Raw genomic sequence first — 16,805 nt, forward strand, 5'->3', positions numbered from 1 at the left:
TACCTTAATAGTAAACCCAGCACCTTGGATTGGGTTACGGTATTGCATCACAATTCCAATTGGAAGAATAAGACACTCGTTGGAGCCACCACATACGATGATCAGTCATAATACGATAATAGTAACCTTTTCTACTAGTAGAAGGACGACACCTTCGTATCCCGGTTATCACCCTTGCCGCATTCGGGCTACGTGTCCCATTTTTGGGTATACACATACTTTACAAGTTCCTGAGTATACAAAGTACCTTCACCCGCGGTACCTTTGGTAGTCCTTCTAGCACACATAGTACCAGAGTCTACCCCTCCCTTGTCCTTTAAAAGAATTCTATCATATATCGAGAACTCGAACCACATCAAAGTTCCCCAAGCGTTTTGCTTGTTGATAGAAACAACTTATCTCATATATATATATGTACTTCCGAAAGTTTTCGGAGGAAATACTAAGGATGTGAGTTGACCGTTGTCAACAAATAAGTAAATAAGGGGGAGTTCCTTTTGAAACTATATTCAAAATATTTAAACAAAGTCGAGATAATATTCTTCGACGATCTGAAACTATTCGAATGATTTTCCGAAAATCCGAAAGTATTTTACATCAGGTTTTATGATTTTTAAATCATAATTAAACAATTAAATAACTAATGCTTAATAATCAAATATTAATTGTTGAATAATTAAACCTCGGATAATTATACTTTTCTAAAAGAATATTTGAAATAATATTCCTCAACTAATTTATGTTTAAGTAATATAATAATCTTTAATATTTAATCGAGTCTGAAATAAATATTCATGGGAGAATACTTCTCCCATAATAAATGAATAGTAAATAGATATTTATTATTCGAATGATAAAGTATAGTTGATGGGATACGATCTTTGGAAATCGTTTTAATAAAAGTTCGAGGTGTTTAGTATTTCGTAAATGGACGTTGAGTCCCTTGAAACGTAACTACTATGGACTTTAATCGTCCTACAAATATCACCTGAATGATTCCCGTTTTTTTTTTAAAACAAAACTGACAGACTCTCGGTCTTACAACTTATACATCACGCTATGCTATAACGCTAATATTCTTAAATAAAGCACCTCCAGAATACTTCCGGGATTTCATCAATTTTTACTGACCGATCATCGGTCTAAAATATATACATGCCACACTACTCGCTAGCGTTAACTTTCTCAATTATAAACTCCTCCAGGATACTTCCGGGTTTTTATAAGCTTACACCGACCGACTCTTTGTTTAAATATAACATTTCGAACTCGGTATGAACATATACTAGAAATTATCAATAATTGAGTAATGTAATACATCTCAAACTTTGTAAAATAGTTTAAAGCAATCTCATGCATATATCAAAGTTTTGTAAAATGTTCACAACACAACAGTTCTTAAAAGATAGGGTTTGAAAACTTGCCTGGTATCTCGAGGTGGAGGATGCTCTAGGTTCCGCTCGGAAATCTATAATCATAAACACAATTCATTTACAGCTACCCGCACTCATGCGCTAATCATTATGCACCCTCTCAACTTATATTACCCTTATTATTTCTTTAAGTCCTTATTCAAGTTATGGTCGCTTCCGTTTTCAAAGTATCTTAAGTCCATTTTCATTTTCGTCGTCGGCTCCGCTTATGGATTCTAAGGTTTCTAATCGCGCGGTCTCGGCTCCGATATTTTTATAAAATTGAAAAATCATTATTTTCACTTGAAATTTTTATGGAAGTTATAAAACTCAATTTATTACTCTCTGTAAAAATTTCATGATTTATGAACATTCTTAAGTTGATCCTTTGTTATTCAAAGTTCGTAATTCGTAGCAGTTTTTGGCGCATAAATCACTTTTAGTAAAACGGCCATAACTTTTGATTCGTAAATCGGAATCAAGCCATTCAAGCGCCTAAAAGATCCTTATAACATTTTATATCATAATCAAGGATTAAGTTTTAACAAAATATAGTTTAAATCCTCGGGAATTTCTGCAGAAACTTAAAGTTATGTTTTGTTTGTTTCAACGAGATTACAGTTACGATCGGAGTTTCATTTATGCCTTAAATTTTTATACTATCACCAACAATCAACATATCATCATCACCACACTAACTCCTCTCAAGAAAATCATGTTCTTGAGGAAACAACAATCAACCGTAAATCTACTTAGCTAAACATCAAGATTACAACAATACTACCACCAAAACTAGGTTTACAACTACATACTAAAAGGATCTTGAACTTAAATATTAAATAAAGTTGGGTCAAAGATTTTTTACCTTTCTTGAGATCTTGAGATGTTTTATTGATGATGGTGAAGTCTTGGGAGTGCTTAGTATGGTTTTTGGAACCTAAAACAACCATTAAAATCAAGAAACCAAAGAAGAGTTACTATTCATACTATTCATTCTCATCTTTGTTGATTTTATTACACCCATCAAACCTTGATAAAAAGAGCTCAAAGATTTATCTTACCTTATTTTGGTTGGTAGGAAGCTTGAGAATTAGTGGGAGGATTTATCCATGGCTAGATCTTGAAGATTTGAAATTGATTTCTTCCTATTTCTTGCTAGGGCCGAATGAAGAGTATATGGGAGAGGGAGAGAGTTTTGTGGTTGCTTCTTGGAAATAATACAATTGGTAGCTTGTAATTGATTTTTATTCTCTATTATATGTCCTAGGATTTATTCTTGTTGCCAAATCCTTGGACAAATCTAGCTAGGCTTCCTAGTTTACAAGCTAACCTAATTAGCTTAGCCATTTAGCTTACTATTCTCTATCCCTTGGTTGATCATCCTATATCTCTAGCTCACTATTTGATAAAGTAATCATGGTTACTTTTTTACCATGGTTAGTTTTTGCGTTACGTTTATTTTATCGTTTACGCGTTCGCTCGGTCGCTTAAATGTTTTCGTAATACTTTCTCGTAAATGGTTCGCGACGTAATTCCTTTCGTATTTATTCCTTATGTTTTGAATTATCATACTTGAATATAAATCCATAGGGTTTAAATTTGTAATTATATTGTGATTCCCGTAATCCTCGATGATTCATAAATATGGTCATTTTTCAAAGTTCATTTTCTTCGAAAACTAATAGCGTTTACATACACTCATTTGGTTTGTATAATCATGTTATCAACCCCGAAACTCATTTTCTCATGCATAACATAGTGTGGGCTAAAAAGTTTTTCCCGTCTGTCAGGGTTACTATTCATTAAGCGTTTTACAAGGTCTCAAAAATTCGAGTTGTTATATTACTATTCATAAAGGTCTTTTACCGATGTCAAAAATTTGGGTTCTTACATTGATAGCAGGGCTTTATATCCAGTCGTATGTCCTAAACATCCACTGTCCAGAACCAAGATGTTTTTCTTGTTGCCTTGCAGTCACAAAGACCACTATTGATTAGTTTCAAGGACCCAGACTTGCTTGGATCCTTTGGCCTTGTTAAGTTTGTTAGCATTTGCAACAGATTTAGTTTCAGAGTTTAGCTAACATGCTTTTTATCAGACTTTATATCAGACTTTGCATCAGAATTTACACTAGAAGGAATTACACTAACTTTCTTTAAAGAAGGTTTTATTTGATAATAATAATAGTACAAACTATGATATTCCTTACAAGTATAAATAGAATGACATAAACTACCACAATGAAAACAAGGATTTTGTGGTTTAAACCTAACAGACTGACTCTTAACTCCTGATCTAGTAGGTAAAGAGTTTATATCTTTATTTTTCCTGCAAAAAGAAGCAAGATGGTTAGAGTTTTCACAATTATAGCATTTCTTTCTAGGAGTATTAGGAACAGGCATATAATTATTACTTTTATTCACACCTTCCTTTCCATTCCTATTTTTCCTAGCTTCCTTTACCTTGTTCACATTTTTAATCTCTTTGAGCTTATACTTAAGCTGCTTCTTTGTCATTAAGCCAATATTTATAAAAGCTGGTTTATCCTGTTTTAATTTGTCAGTAGTTGACTTTTCTTTGACTTCTGTTTTAGAGTCTTTCATCTCTTCAGAATCAGATACAACAGTTTTTGCAACAAACTTAACAGAATTTACCTTTGGCTTAATTGGAAAAATCCCTTCCTCACTTTTACCATCTTTATATCCTAACCCCTCTTTCCAGTTTCCACTACTTAGAATATTCTGAGTTATTTTCCCTGAGTTGGTCCAAGTCCTAATGATTTCTCTTTCTTTTTCTAATTCAGTTTTTAGATAATCATTGTGTTTAAGCAATTCATCCTTAACATACACAACATTATCTCTCTCTGTCTGAATAGTGTTCATCTTGACTAACTCTTCTTCAAGATAGCTATTTCTGTTTTTGTACTTTAGATTTTCAGATTTTAATCTTTCATTCTCTAAAGTCTGATCTCTATAGCTAATATAAATGTTATTCAGATATAATCTTAACTCGGTAATATCTTCTTTATCAAAAGCAAGATTTGATAGAGGTACCTCTAGTTTAGCAGCATTAGAACTGCTATCAGCATTTTCCACTAAGGCATAGTTCATCTCTTCTTCAGATTCTGAAGTGTTTGCCCAGTTTTTCTTTTTTGTGATAAGTGCCTGACCTTTATCACCTTTTCCTTTCTTGCAATCAGGAGGGATGTGGCCTCTTTCACCACAATTGTAGCATTTGACATTTGAGTTGTCTCCTCTGTCAGACTTTCCTCCTTTACCTTCATACTTTCTGAACCCTTTCTTGTCAGAACTTCCACCTTTCCTGGAAAACTTCTTACCCTTTCTGAATTTTTTATAGGCTATCTTTGTGATACCCTTCACCATAAGAGCACACAGTTGCATCATCTCTGCATCAACATCCACTTCAGATAAATTTTCAGGTTCTGAATCAACATTATCAGAATCTAATGACTCAAAATCAGACTGTATGATGAGAGCCTTTCCTTTTGCCTTCCTAGAGACAATTGGCTTTTCTTCAGCCTTTAAAGAAACTGTCTTAGACTTCCCTCCATGCCTCTTCTTTCTTTGCTCCATCTCAAGTTCATGAATCTTGAGCATCCCATAGATTTCATCAACAGACATATCAGCAAGTTCATAGTTGTCTCTTATTGTAGTAGCTTTCAAATCCCACTTTTCAGGAAGAGCTAGTAGGAATTTCAGATTTGAATCTTCTGTATCATATTCCTTATCCACTAGTGACAGATCATTCAACAGCTTTGTGAATATTTCATATGTCTCAGTTAGTGACTCATCAGATTTTGAGTAAAAGTGCTCATACTCCTGTGTGAGTATTGTCTTCCTGTTCTTTTTGATGGCATTGGTTCCTTGACATCTCACTTCCAATGCATCCCAGATTTCTTTTGCAGTCTTGCATCCAATCACTCTGTTTGACATGACATTGTCAAGTGTACTATGAAGCAAATGTTTTACTTTTACATCCTTGCCTAGTGAAGAGATGTCTCCAGTGGTGTATTCTCTCTTTTCTTTGGGAATCATCCTCTGTGGCTCATTCCCAACTGCAACAAAAAGCTTTGTGGGCTTGTGTGAACCATCAAAAATTCTGTCTAAATATTCTGGATCTGTAGCTTCCAGAAACATGGCCATCTTCACACTCCATATAGGGTACTCAGACACCCTGATGATAGGAACCCTGATGGTTTCATATCTACTAGTGTCTTGAATGGGTTGAACCTTTGCAGGTTCTTAAGGGTCTGGTATTTTTGCTTGTTCATACATGATTGATTGTTTTTTTGGATCTTAACTATTTGTAAGCTTAACAGATTGGCTCTGATACCACTTTTTAGGCCTCAATGATACTATAGAAGAGGGTTGAATATAGTATCTACAATCAATTCAATTATGAACACAAGTATGTAACAAAAAATAAGTTTATTCAATATATCAAACTCTGTTACAGTAGGTTAATCTACTCTCTCAGTGATGTATGATATCACTAAGAGCTGCTAGGGTTACAATGAATAATATCCTCGAGAATGATAACACTTATAGTGTAAACCCTAATCTGTGTTTATATAGTACACAGTTACAAGATATCTTCTAATTGATATTAAATATATCTCTTCCTAAAATATATCAATCAAATATTATCTTTTATAGTCCTTTAGCTGTCCAACTCTCAAAGCATATCTTCTTTTGTTTAATCCAGATCCTCTCCTGTAAATCAACCGCTTTTCATCCCTGAAGTGTATGCACACTTAAGTTCTGATATAAGTTCTGACGCCTTAAGTTCTGATAACTTCCTGTCTTCAGTAAGTTCTGATTTCCAGTTAAGTTCTGATATTCTGATAATAAGTTCTGAAACTATGCAAATCAGATTAGACATGACATCACAAATATATTTCCAGTTAATTATACACATGTTTAGCAAAATATTAGTACCTTTTTAAAAAAAAATTATTTTTCCCTCTCAGTTATTATAAATACAAGTGGAAAATATATTTTATCAAGCGGTATGTATGGATATTGATAGGTTTATTTGTATTATAGTATTGTTGTCTACTATTCCGAATGAAAAAAATCTCTTTTTGATACTTTATCACTTGGGTAATATTTGTATTTGGTTATATGTTAGACCTGAACTCTCCTAGTTGTGGTTCAAAGCTCGAATATGTGCACAAGTTTAACTAAGATGCATTTTTTTATTTGTTGGGAAGTAATAATGGCTGGAAGTGAGCTTTGTATACCATTTCCAAAGATAAAGATCCCTTGGGAATGGGAATAAGCATCTGATTTTTTACGTGAGCTTCTTTAGGTCCCTGCCCCTTGAATTGAAAAAATAATAAAACCTAGTGTAAATTGACATGTTGTATATGTATGCATGCAACTCCTGCTCTCGAGTATTAAATCGACAATTTGGCCAGGAAGCGGCCAAAATTTAGACAAAAGCTTGATAACAAGTATTTGGATCTTCCTACAAAGAGAGCTGTATTGGCAGTTTCAGATTCAGTTGTTGCACTTGTGTCATTCATTGGTATTGCATTCCTTATTCATGCATTCCTTATTCATGCATTCCATATGTTCTATGTATCGTTTGCCTTTGTATCGGCTCATAAATTAATTTTAAACAATTCTTTGTCTTGAAGATGGAATGAGTTTATTCAAGGATCTGGAACCATTATCGAGACTGACGGTGCTAAGAATATTGTCTCGACTTCAGCTAATATCTTTAGGTGCTCTAAAAGTGTTGAGGACAGTTTGCCTCCAAATCTCAAGGTTTGGTAATTTTAATTCTCACATCCTTTATTAATTATTATTTTTATTTGTTGGCTTTGAATGCTTCATTTGTATATATGTATATTTGGTGTTTATTTCAATTTAAAACATATTTATCACCCTTGTGATGTTCTGTCAGAAACTGAAGAGAATAATTTTCGACCTATAATTCGTGTGTGTGCAGATAGCGGTATATTCATCTGATGATAGTTCGTACCAGGGAGAAGTAATTGCTTACGACTTCCATTACAACATTTATGTGATAGGATTTCAGTCACACTTCTCTCTTAGCTGCAAGAGTGGCCCACATCGATGATTCCATGGATGTTGAATTATGTTCGCCGTCTCTGGGGCATTCAAAGTCATATAAACTTGTTCCTGAAGATGGAATTATTGTTGGGGTCACTATTTTTATGGACCATATGACCTCATGAGTCATGGCTACTCCTGGTCCTTATTTGCGAGTGGCATCTTATGAAAAACAAATTCTAGATTTTTTTTTATTTTTTTGCTAAGTAATTCTAGATTTGCACTCAAAGCATAGTAGTAAAATCATATGTAAGCTAGATTCTGATTTCTTTTTTGTTGTTTTAAATATTTTTGGGCTCGGTCGTTCTCAGTATGATTGCAAAGAGCTTTTTACGGTGAAATGCTCAATAACAAGGGTAAGTTTTACCATCCCTGTCAATGTTGTAGCATATCAATATTCTAGTAGTAATGACATTATTGCTTTCTGTTTTTTATTGTATATTTTTTTGGGAAAACATGAGATGCAAGCATGTCAATGTTGTAGCAGTAATGACATTATTGCTTTGTGTTTTTCATTATATATTTTTTGAGAAACATGAGATGCATTGGGCTGTCCTTGTTTAGTTCTTATTGCTTTTAACATATTTGGATAAGTTTAACAACAGTTGTGGATGGATCACAATCAATAAAATTTACACGAGAGTATGCACAATGTCACTAAAACTATTTTATTATGTTCAGGCATGATAGATTCTGTAAATAGTTGTGCATGTGGAAGTTGGTCGAAACATACCTTCTGAAAGAGTGTAATAACTAACATGTATTATTTGTGAGTTTAATTTATCAACAAAGGAGGTGCATCTGTATTGAAAAATGTTCAGTTATGTTTATAGGTTCTAGACACCATTATTCTCAAATGTCAAGTATGTGCACTCTAGAAAGCTGCATGAGGACAGGGCTGGCTCATTATGGCTTGCAGGGGATAGATATTTAACTTGCTTAGTCAAGTGCTCGATAAATAGGGTTGCTAGAATCCAGTCCTGTTTTGCCCATGTTTACCGTTCGTTTTCCCAAACTACCCATATTTTGATTCACTTTCTCAAACTACCCACCTTTTCTTATTCTCTCTCCTCTCCTCCACCTCACTTCATTCCTTCACCACTTTTACTCAAATAGAGAAAATAAACAGTAACTAATAAAGAAAATAAACAGTAACTTAGATGGACATGCGTGCATTTATAATTTTAATTCTTTTTATTTTTTATTATTTTTATCTTTTAAATTATGTCTATTAAATTACAATATTATTTTAAGTAATAATTTTATATTTGAAACTCACTTAATATTTGAATAATTATTAACTAAATATTTTACTAATAAAAATTAGATTTTAAATTAAATAATCAAAGAACAATGATCATATAAATAATTTAAAATTAACTTAATAATTTTTTCCTTTCAATATATAATTCAAAATATTATATATGAATTTTTTTAATTTTAAATTATCATTATTACAACCATTTGCAGTTAATTGTCAAATCCAACTTTTGAAGTAGACTTTCTTAACTCAAAATTCAATTTACAGCGTATTGTCAAATCCAACTTTTCCAGTGAGTTGTTAACTCAAAGTTCTCAGTGTGTTGTTTTTCAAACTTTTCAGTGTGACATCAATGTCAACTTTTTAAATAAATTATTTTCAGCTTTTCAGTGTGTTGTCACTTCAAATTATTATTACTTGTATGAATTCATTCTATAAATAACTTCCACCGTGTTTGCAAAATCAAACAAACTCATAAGGTTAGTTTTTTCACAATTCTATTGATATGAATTTCATGTGCTTATCACTAATATTTTTCTTTTTACAGATGAATGCACGCATTTATGTTTTTGTAATCACTAAACTACCCGCTAAACATAACTGTATTTTGAGGACACTTCAACGAGATTACAAGCAACTCACATCTAGGATGATTACGAACGTAATTAAACAACTAGTAAGTATACTATTTTTTTCATTATATAGTTGTGCTAACTTTATATTGCATTATTAATTCTTTCTCTATGTTTGTATGAATCAGGTTACAGATAGTCCATATTTGAAAGTAAATAACATCATGAGTCAAATAACATCCATATACAACTACAATGTTACTTATAAGAAGGCGTGGATTGGAAAATAAAAGGCAATCACTACTAGAAATATGGGATTAGACATCGGTTCAGAACCGATGTTAAAAAAAATCTGAACTGATATCTTCGCGTGTGATGTTAAATGTCATGAGCCTTTGACATCGGTTAATAGCCGATGTCTATTACAGTGCTATACATCGGTTTTAAGATTAAATGTGATGTCTTTGCAACAAATTTCAGCTTATATTACAGTATTTTTAGGTGAATATGAGTATATTCTGAGTTATTTATCCATTAAAACATGAAATATACAAGCTCTAAAAGCAATTTATTAAAATTCTTTCGAACAAACCGATGTGAAATGCTAGATCAGACATCGATTAGATTAGTTGCCCGATGTGAAATGTTTGATCAAACATCGGTTAAATTAGCCCCCGATGTAAAATGATGGATAAGACATGGGTCTTCTTCACGAAACCGATGTTAAATCTTTTTGTTTAACATCAGCCAATTTCTCTAACTGATATTATTTGACTTAAAATACATTGAGTTTCTTTTCAAAACTGATGTCAAATGACTATTTCACATCGGTTTTTTAGTTCTTTTTCATTTAATATTATTTTTCATGATGTCTTTTGTACATTTTTTACATCGGTTTACATTTACTATTGTGATGTTAATATGGTGTAAATTACATGCCATCCTGGTCCTGTTTTACAGCCACATGAACCAATTGCATTTAAACAACCAAAAAAATACCAAACAATGCAACATCCAACCAAAAACATCCAACAGAAACATAAAGCTACATTGATACCAAATTTCTTAACATACAATATTCCAACAACCAATTCGGACATACATTCCAAGTCTAAAAATAACATCCCAACCAATAAAAATAAAATAACTTAGTTATCGAGACTCTTTTAACTAAGGACTTGTCAAGAGTTTATACTTGACCAAAAAAAATTAAAGTAAAACGCATACTTGAATACACAAGTTCAGGAATGGGCTAATCTCTTTCTTCAAGCTATCACGGATTAGTCCATATATTTTTTCAATACAAGCCGTTAAGTGCTGCTTAAACAACAGAGCCATATACTTGGCTTCTAATTTCAATTGTGTGTTTGGCTTTCCCTCCATTCCACTGTACCTACTGTAAATTTCCCTTCCCATTGAAGATGCACGAGAACCCTGTACATATAAGTAGACTTTTAAAAATTGAGTCAATACATTTATATGGTGATTTCCTATTATAAAAATTTAAGCTCTATTTTGAAAAGCTAACTTGTGCCATTCTGCCAAAGAGGGTTGTATTTTCTGATTGTGTAGATTAATTATAAATCTTTTATATTATGTATGACACACGGGATGTGAATTACCGAGTAGGGGCTGAGTAAGCAACTTCCCACGTTATCTAGGTATTTACACTTCCCAGTAACTTACGCTTTCCTTAGTTTGTGAAACCAAAAAAGTATTTCAATATTCAATTCCTAGGTTTATTAAAATACCCGAAAAACTTCCTGTCAACCAAACAACCTCTAAGTCTTGAATTAATTTAGAGAGAGAATTATTCAGTCTACGTCTAAAATAAGTGCATCGCGTTGGTTCAAATAGATGGGATGATTTTAATAATACATGTATACACATACACATACAGAGATATCATTTAAGAATTATTTAATATACAAAGAGGTCACACTAATGACATATGGTCACAGAAGAATCAAGTCAGTTTAGAAGGAATATGTAGAGAAAATATAGTTACTGAGTTACTAGAAATAGTCAGGGGAGGAAAATATTGTTTTATATAGCGAGCGATATGAACCAACATTTGTGCTCATTCCAGTGTTTTAGTTCATAATTTTAGTTAGAAAATATATAAAGCACCGAGACATGACAGTCAAGAAATATGATCCAAATAGCTTAATCAAGAACATGAACACCAAATAATTTATTAAAAAAAGCTAAAGTTGGTAGTTAATGAAAAAAATTTAAAATCACTTACATGTCATATAATGGTTTTCTTCTTTGAGGTTGTTCAGATTCAAAATATTTGAAAAGAATCTCCAACTGATCAGACCTTCCATAGTCAGTTTGTGAGACAGGTACGTTCTCAGTAAAAGATTCTGAGACGGCTTAGATCCCACGTGCTCATCTGGTGCCAACATGCTTTCGCTTTCCCGTGGCTGAGGAACAAGTAATGAAAGTACGTGATTAATGTTAGACTTTTCTGATGATTCAACCATCTCAGCTTTCTTCATAGCAGAAGCACCAGAGATCTCACTCCCATAACGAAGGCCCTTACTTTTGGTGAAAAACTGAATGGCTGACAAGTATGGTACAATGTATGTCATTCATCGAAATAAAATAAATATAAAAACAAGACGATGTGAACTTTGTTAATATGGATTTTTTGAACCATTCCGCACCACTATTCGCATCAGGAAAATGAATTTTAAAACTAGCATTCAGTCATTTTGAGTGCAAATTCTGTACACTGGGAGAATACAGAAGTAGTTGTTCCAGAACTCCAGATGCTACTGTCTCTACTTTTTCCCACTGCATATGCATACCTCGTACCTAAGTAAAAAGGAGGCAGCAGTATTTTTTAGATAATTAAAAAACAAGTATAGCAATTCCTTTAAATTAATTAAAAATTTTAACTCTGTAATGAACAAATTACTAGCAATGTCGAATTCAAGGTATCAGAAACTGAACTGAAGTCTAGAAATTCTGAAGAGCAGTGAAATGGCATATCTCTGTTGTCCTTTTAACTTGGCTTGAGGAAAATACTAAATAAAGAAACTCTAGTACATATCTAACCAGCACATACAGAGGCCTGTGTTGTGCCTACACCAGTACATACACCAGTACATATGGCCTGTACTGCCATATTATAATTGAAGCTACCTACATAATATTACATATACAATAACTCGTGGTCCACCAAACAGGCTCCATCGATAAATTATTCATTTTAAAATTTAGATCTTTAAAGAGGGTTTCATTTACAGGATGAAGTGTACCTATTCTGGCTCGAAAAAAGCTCAAATTCATCCCTCTTGCCATCTTAACAAGCTAACTTACGGAATCAAAAGTACCTGACAAAAAAACAATCACCTATTAATTTAAAATGTGCATCAGATACATTATAAAGAAAACGCAGAATCCCAGGTAAAAATCATATATACCAATCATGAATTTTTCGCAAACAAGAATAAAAAAAATCGAAATTTGGGTAGTTACACAAACTAAATGAAGTAAAAGAAGAACAAAACAAGAAAAATATCAGTATCACTTTCAAGAGGGGCATATTACCGGTCACTAATAAATAGTCCAGTAACATCAGCAGAAGTAGACGACAGCTCAAAATAAACTATTTTTAAGTTTTAACATTATAATTGCTCAGCTCAAAATGCACAAACATGTTTCCAAAAACATCTAATTTTAAGTTAGTAGTCACTTTAAATTAATTTGTTTTTTAATATAAGAAAAAGGAAAAAAACAATTAAAACATTTAGCTGGACTATGTAGTGAAACTAGAATTGTGGAGTTCGCAGGGCACATGTACCAGAAGTTAAAGTGTCAGACACTGAGAGTTGAGGTAGAATCAACTTCTTGACATGTCACATTTCACTCTCATAGCGAAGCAAAACATTCAGCTGCACTATTATTTAGAAATTCACCTACTAGTGTATTTATTGAATAATTTTTTCAAAGTGGATGTGACAAGGAAGCAATACACACTAAAGAAACACCTGACTGGAATACAGCATTAAGCAACATAAAACAAAACCACTGTGACAATTCATTATGATCTATGTATAACTGGAAAATCTTCAACGCATAATCCTCTCATTAGTCCATTTTTTTTGAAATTATGAATAACTTCTTCCACAAATTTTGGCTGCATTCTTTTTTTTTTTCTACTTAAACACACTCACACACCGGCCTTGTCTTCCACAAGGTTCGAACCCTCGACATACCATAAAAGAAACGAGGGAGATACTGCTTGCATTCATTTGATATATGTTTTAACTTGAAAGACGCCATCAAAGATAGTTAAGGGTGAGTTCAACTTCTTTAAGAAATAACATAAATGTGTACGTGTGATTGCTAAGAATAGTCCCCTACATCACTAATGGTGCGTAATCCAGTATTTAATCTACAATCTACACCTAGTTATCCAAAATTGAATCATACCATTTGAAAGAACACGAATGGAGGCACCAGAACTCTCCTGTATCGACTTAATCGTAGTTCCCTACTTTCCGATCAAATTAGTAGCATGTGGTGAAGGCAACAATAACTTAATTGAACAATATGCAATTGAAGCATCTCCAGGTAATTTTGCATCTTCATCACTGATAGGGAGAAGTAAATTATGATAGTATAATTAAATACTGCAAGGTGTGGGCTGCTAGGCCCAATAAAAAGATATATGATATTCAGACCAGAAAGGTTAAGCCTGATGGACCAGATCAGGCCTGATGAAATAAAGAAGGCCCAAAAGCCCTGATTATTAATTAATTTCGTAATTAATTAATAAGGGAAAAATCAGCTATTGAGAAGAGTCCCGATAAGGATATAGATCCTTATAGATTAGCCTTAAGGGGACCTAAAAAGATAAGGAATCAGTTTCCTACTATCTAGGGCTCCAAAGTCCATTCTAATTATGAGACTTGCCCACCAAGTCTCCTATACCAAGTCTAATTCAAGGACTCCCAACATCTATATAAGGGGTCTCACCCCCTCCAATCAGAACTACGTTTTTTGGCTTGATTCTCTAATTCACAGAGATACGTAGGCATCTCGTAAAGGCAGAATTAAGCTACAAAACACGAGAGCAGCCATTAAAGGCCTTGAGCTCCCGAATCTTGGTAATAAATACAGCAAATAATAACCTTAGTTTTTTATCCATAATATTTGGCGCCGTCTGTGGGAAGGCACAACAACAACCATGGCGAAAACACGGAGAACAATTAGAGCTCTAGAGGAAGGAACACCATCAGAGACAACCCAGGTGATTTCATCAACCGTGGAGGTTCCTCCCCATTCAACTTATGCATCTACTCAGGGGGAAGCCCAGACAGGGGCAACTCAACCTCAGCTACAAGGGACAACTCCCCCGACTATTCAAGGTACGAATCCTCAAGTTCAACAAGTACATATACCTGTGAATTCTCGACCCGTCGGGTATGAATATTCAACTATTGTTACTACTAACCCCCCTTATGGGATGCCCCTTCACCCTGAGGTTGGAGGAAGCGGATATGCTGGGCAAAGCGAAGCACGAGGGCAGTCGCCCCCCTATATACGAGGTTTGGGTCCTATCCCCGAGGATCGGGAATTTTCTGGTCCTTACACTGAGAGAGACTCCGAATCTTCGGATGATGAAGTGGCCCCGAGAAGGAGGCGTCCTGGAAAAGAGCCAATGGCCGATGGAAGGCAACGCCCCCAAAGCACCCCAGGGGCGAATCCCCAAGAAGTGCAGGAAAGGATCAGGGCTCATGAGGCTGAAATCCAAAGGCTGAGGCGTGATTTGGAGGCTCACCAGGCCACCAGACCCCAGATACCTCCTAGGGGGAGAAATCCTCCTCCTGTCATAGACCTGGATGGTCCGGTAAGAAGAAGGGCTGCTGTCCCAAGAACTGATCCAAGCAATCTCCTTCCCCTTGGAGATCCTGATGATCCAACTCCACCCTTCATAGAAGAGATAATGAATGCCCATATCTCAAGGAAATTCAAGATGCCCACTATCAAAGCCTATGATGGCACGGGAGACCCCGCTAATCATGTTAGGACATTCTCTAATGCACTGCTGCTGCAACCCGTGAATGATGCTATAAAGTGTCGGGCCTTCCCTCAAACCCTTTCGGGTATGGCTCAAAGATGGTACAGTCGCCTGCCCCCAAATTCTATTGGATCGTTCAGAGAATTAAGTCAGGCTTTTATTAAGCAATTCATCAGTGGAAGAGTCCATGAGAAAAGTTCAGCATCTCTTATGAGTCTTGTGCAGGGAGCTAAGGAATCCTTGAGAGATTACCTGAATCGTTTTACAAAGGAGGCTTTAAAAGTCTCAGACCTTGATGATAAGGTAGCCATGATAGCACTGCAACAAGGAACTAGGGATGAGTTTTTCAAGATGTCCTTGGCCAAACGTCCCCCTGAAAACATGTTGCAACTCCAAGAGAGGGCAGGGAAGTATATCAAGGTTGAAGAAAGCATGAGGAAGACCGTAGTAAGTAATGAGCCCACTGGAGGCAAGAAGCGAAAAACTGATCTGGAGTATATCGCTAAGGACAAATATCCTAGAACCGAACAAAACCCTGATTCAACCCCCAAGAAGGGAGGACCTGGGCAAAAGTTCACTGAATACGCTAAGCTGAGTGCTCCTAGAAGTCAGATTTTGATGGAGATTGAGAAAGATAGAGATATTCGCTGGCCTAAGCCCTTGAAGGCTGATCCCGCCAAGCTAGATAAGAGCAAGTATTGCAGGTTTCACAAGGATGTTGGCCATGACACCGATGAGTGTAGGCAATTGAAAGATGAAATTGAGTTTTTGATTCGAAAAGGAAGGTTGAACAAGTATACTGGAGATGGAGGGGACAGAAACAATAATGGAAGGAAGAACTTTGAAGATCGTAGGAGGGACCAAGACGATCAGGGGCGGAATCCCCAACCTAGAGGGCCGGTTATAAATGCAATTTTTGGAGGACCACGACGCCCTCGAGGACCTGTGATAAACACGATCTTTGGAGGTCCAACTGCTGCTGGATTGTCCAAAAATTCCAGAAAGGCATACACCAGGGAGGTTATGCATATTGTTGGCGAAGCCCCGAAGAGGGCCAGGACAGAAGTAACATTGGCTTTTGATGATTCCGACCTAGAGGGTGTGAAGTTTCCCCATGACGACCCGCTCATTATAACACCGATAATAGGAAATAGCCCGGTTAAGAGGGTCCTTGTGGATAATGGTGCTTCTGTGGATATCTTGCTCCATGACACCTTTCTAAGGATGGGGTATAACGACTCCCAGTTGACACCAACCGACATGCCGATATATGGATTTGCTGGAGTAGAATGTCCTGTGGAAGGGATAATCAAATTGCCGACCACCATAGGTACGGAGCCAAGGCAAGCAACGCAGATGCTGGATTTTGTGGTGGTAAAGGCTAGTTCAACTTATAATACTATCATGGGGAGAACAGGGATA

The sequence above is a fragment of the Apium graveolens genome, chromosome 5 (assembly GCF_009905375.1).
Source record: "Apium graveolens cultivar Ventura chromosome 5, ASM990537v1, whole genome shotgun sequence".
Taxonomy (NCBI): Eukaryota; Viridiplantae; Streptophyta; class Magnoliopsida; order Apiales; family Apiaceae; genus Apium; species Apium graveolens.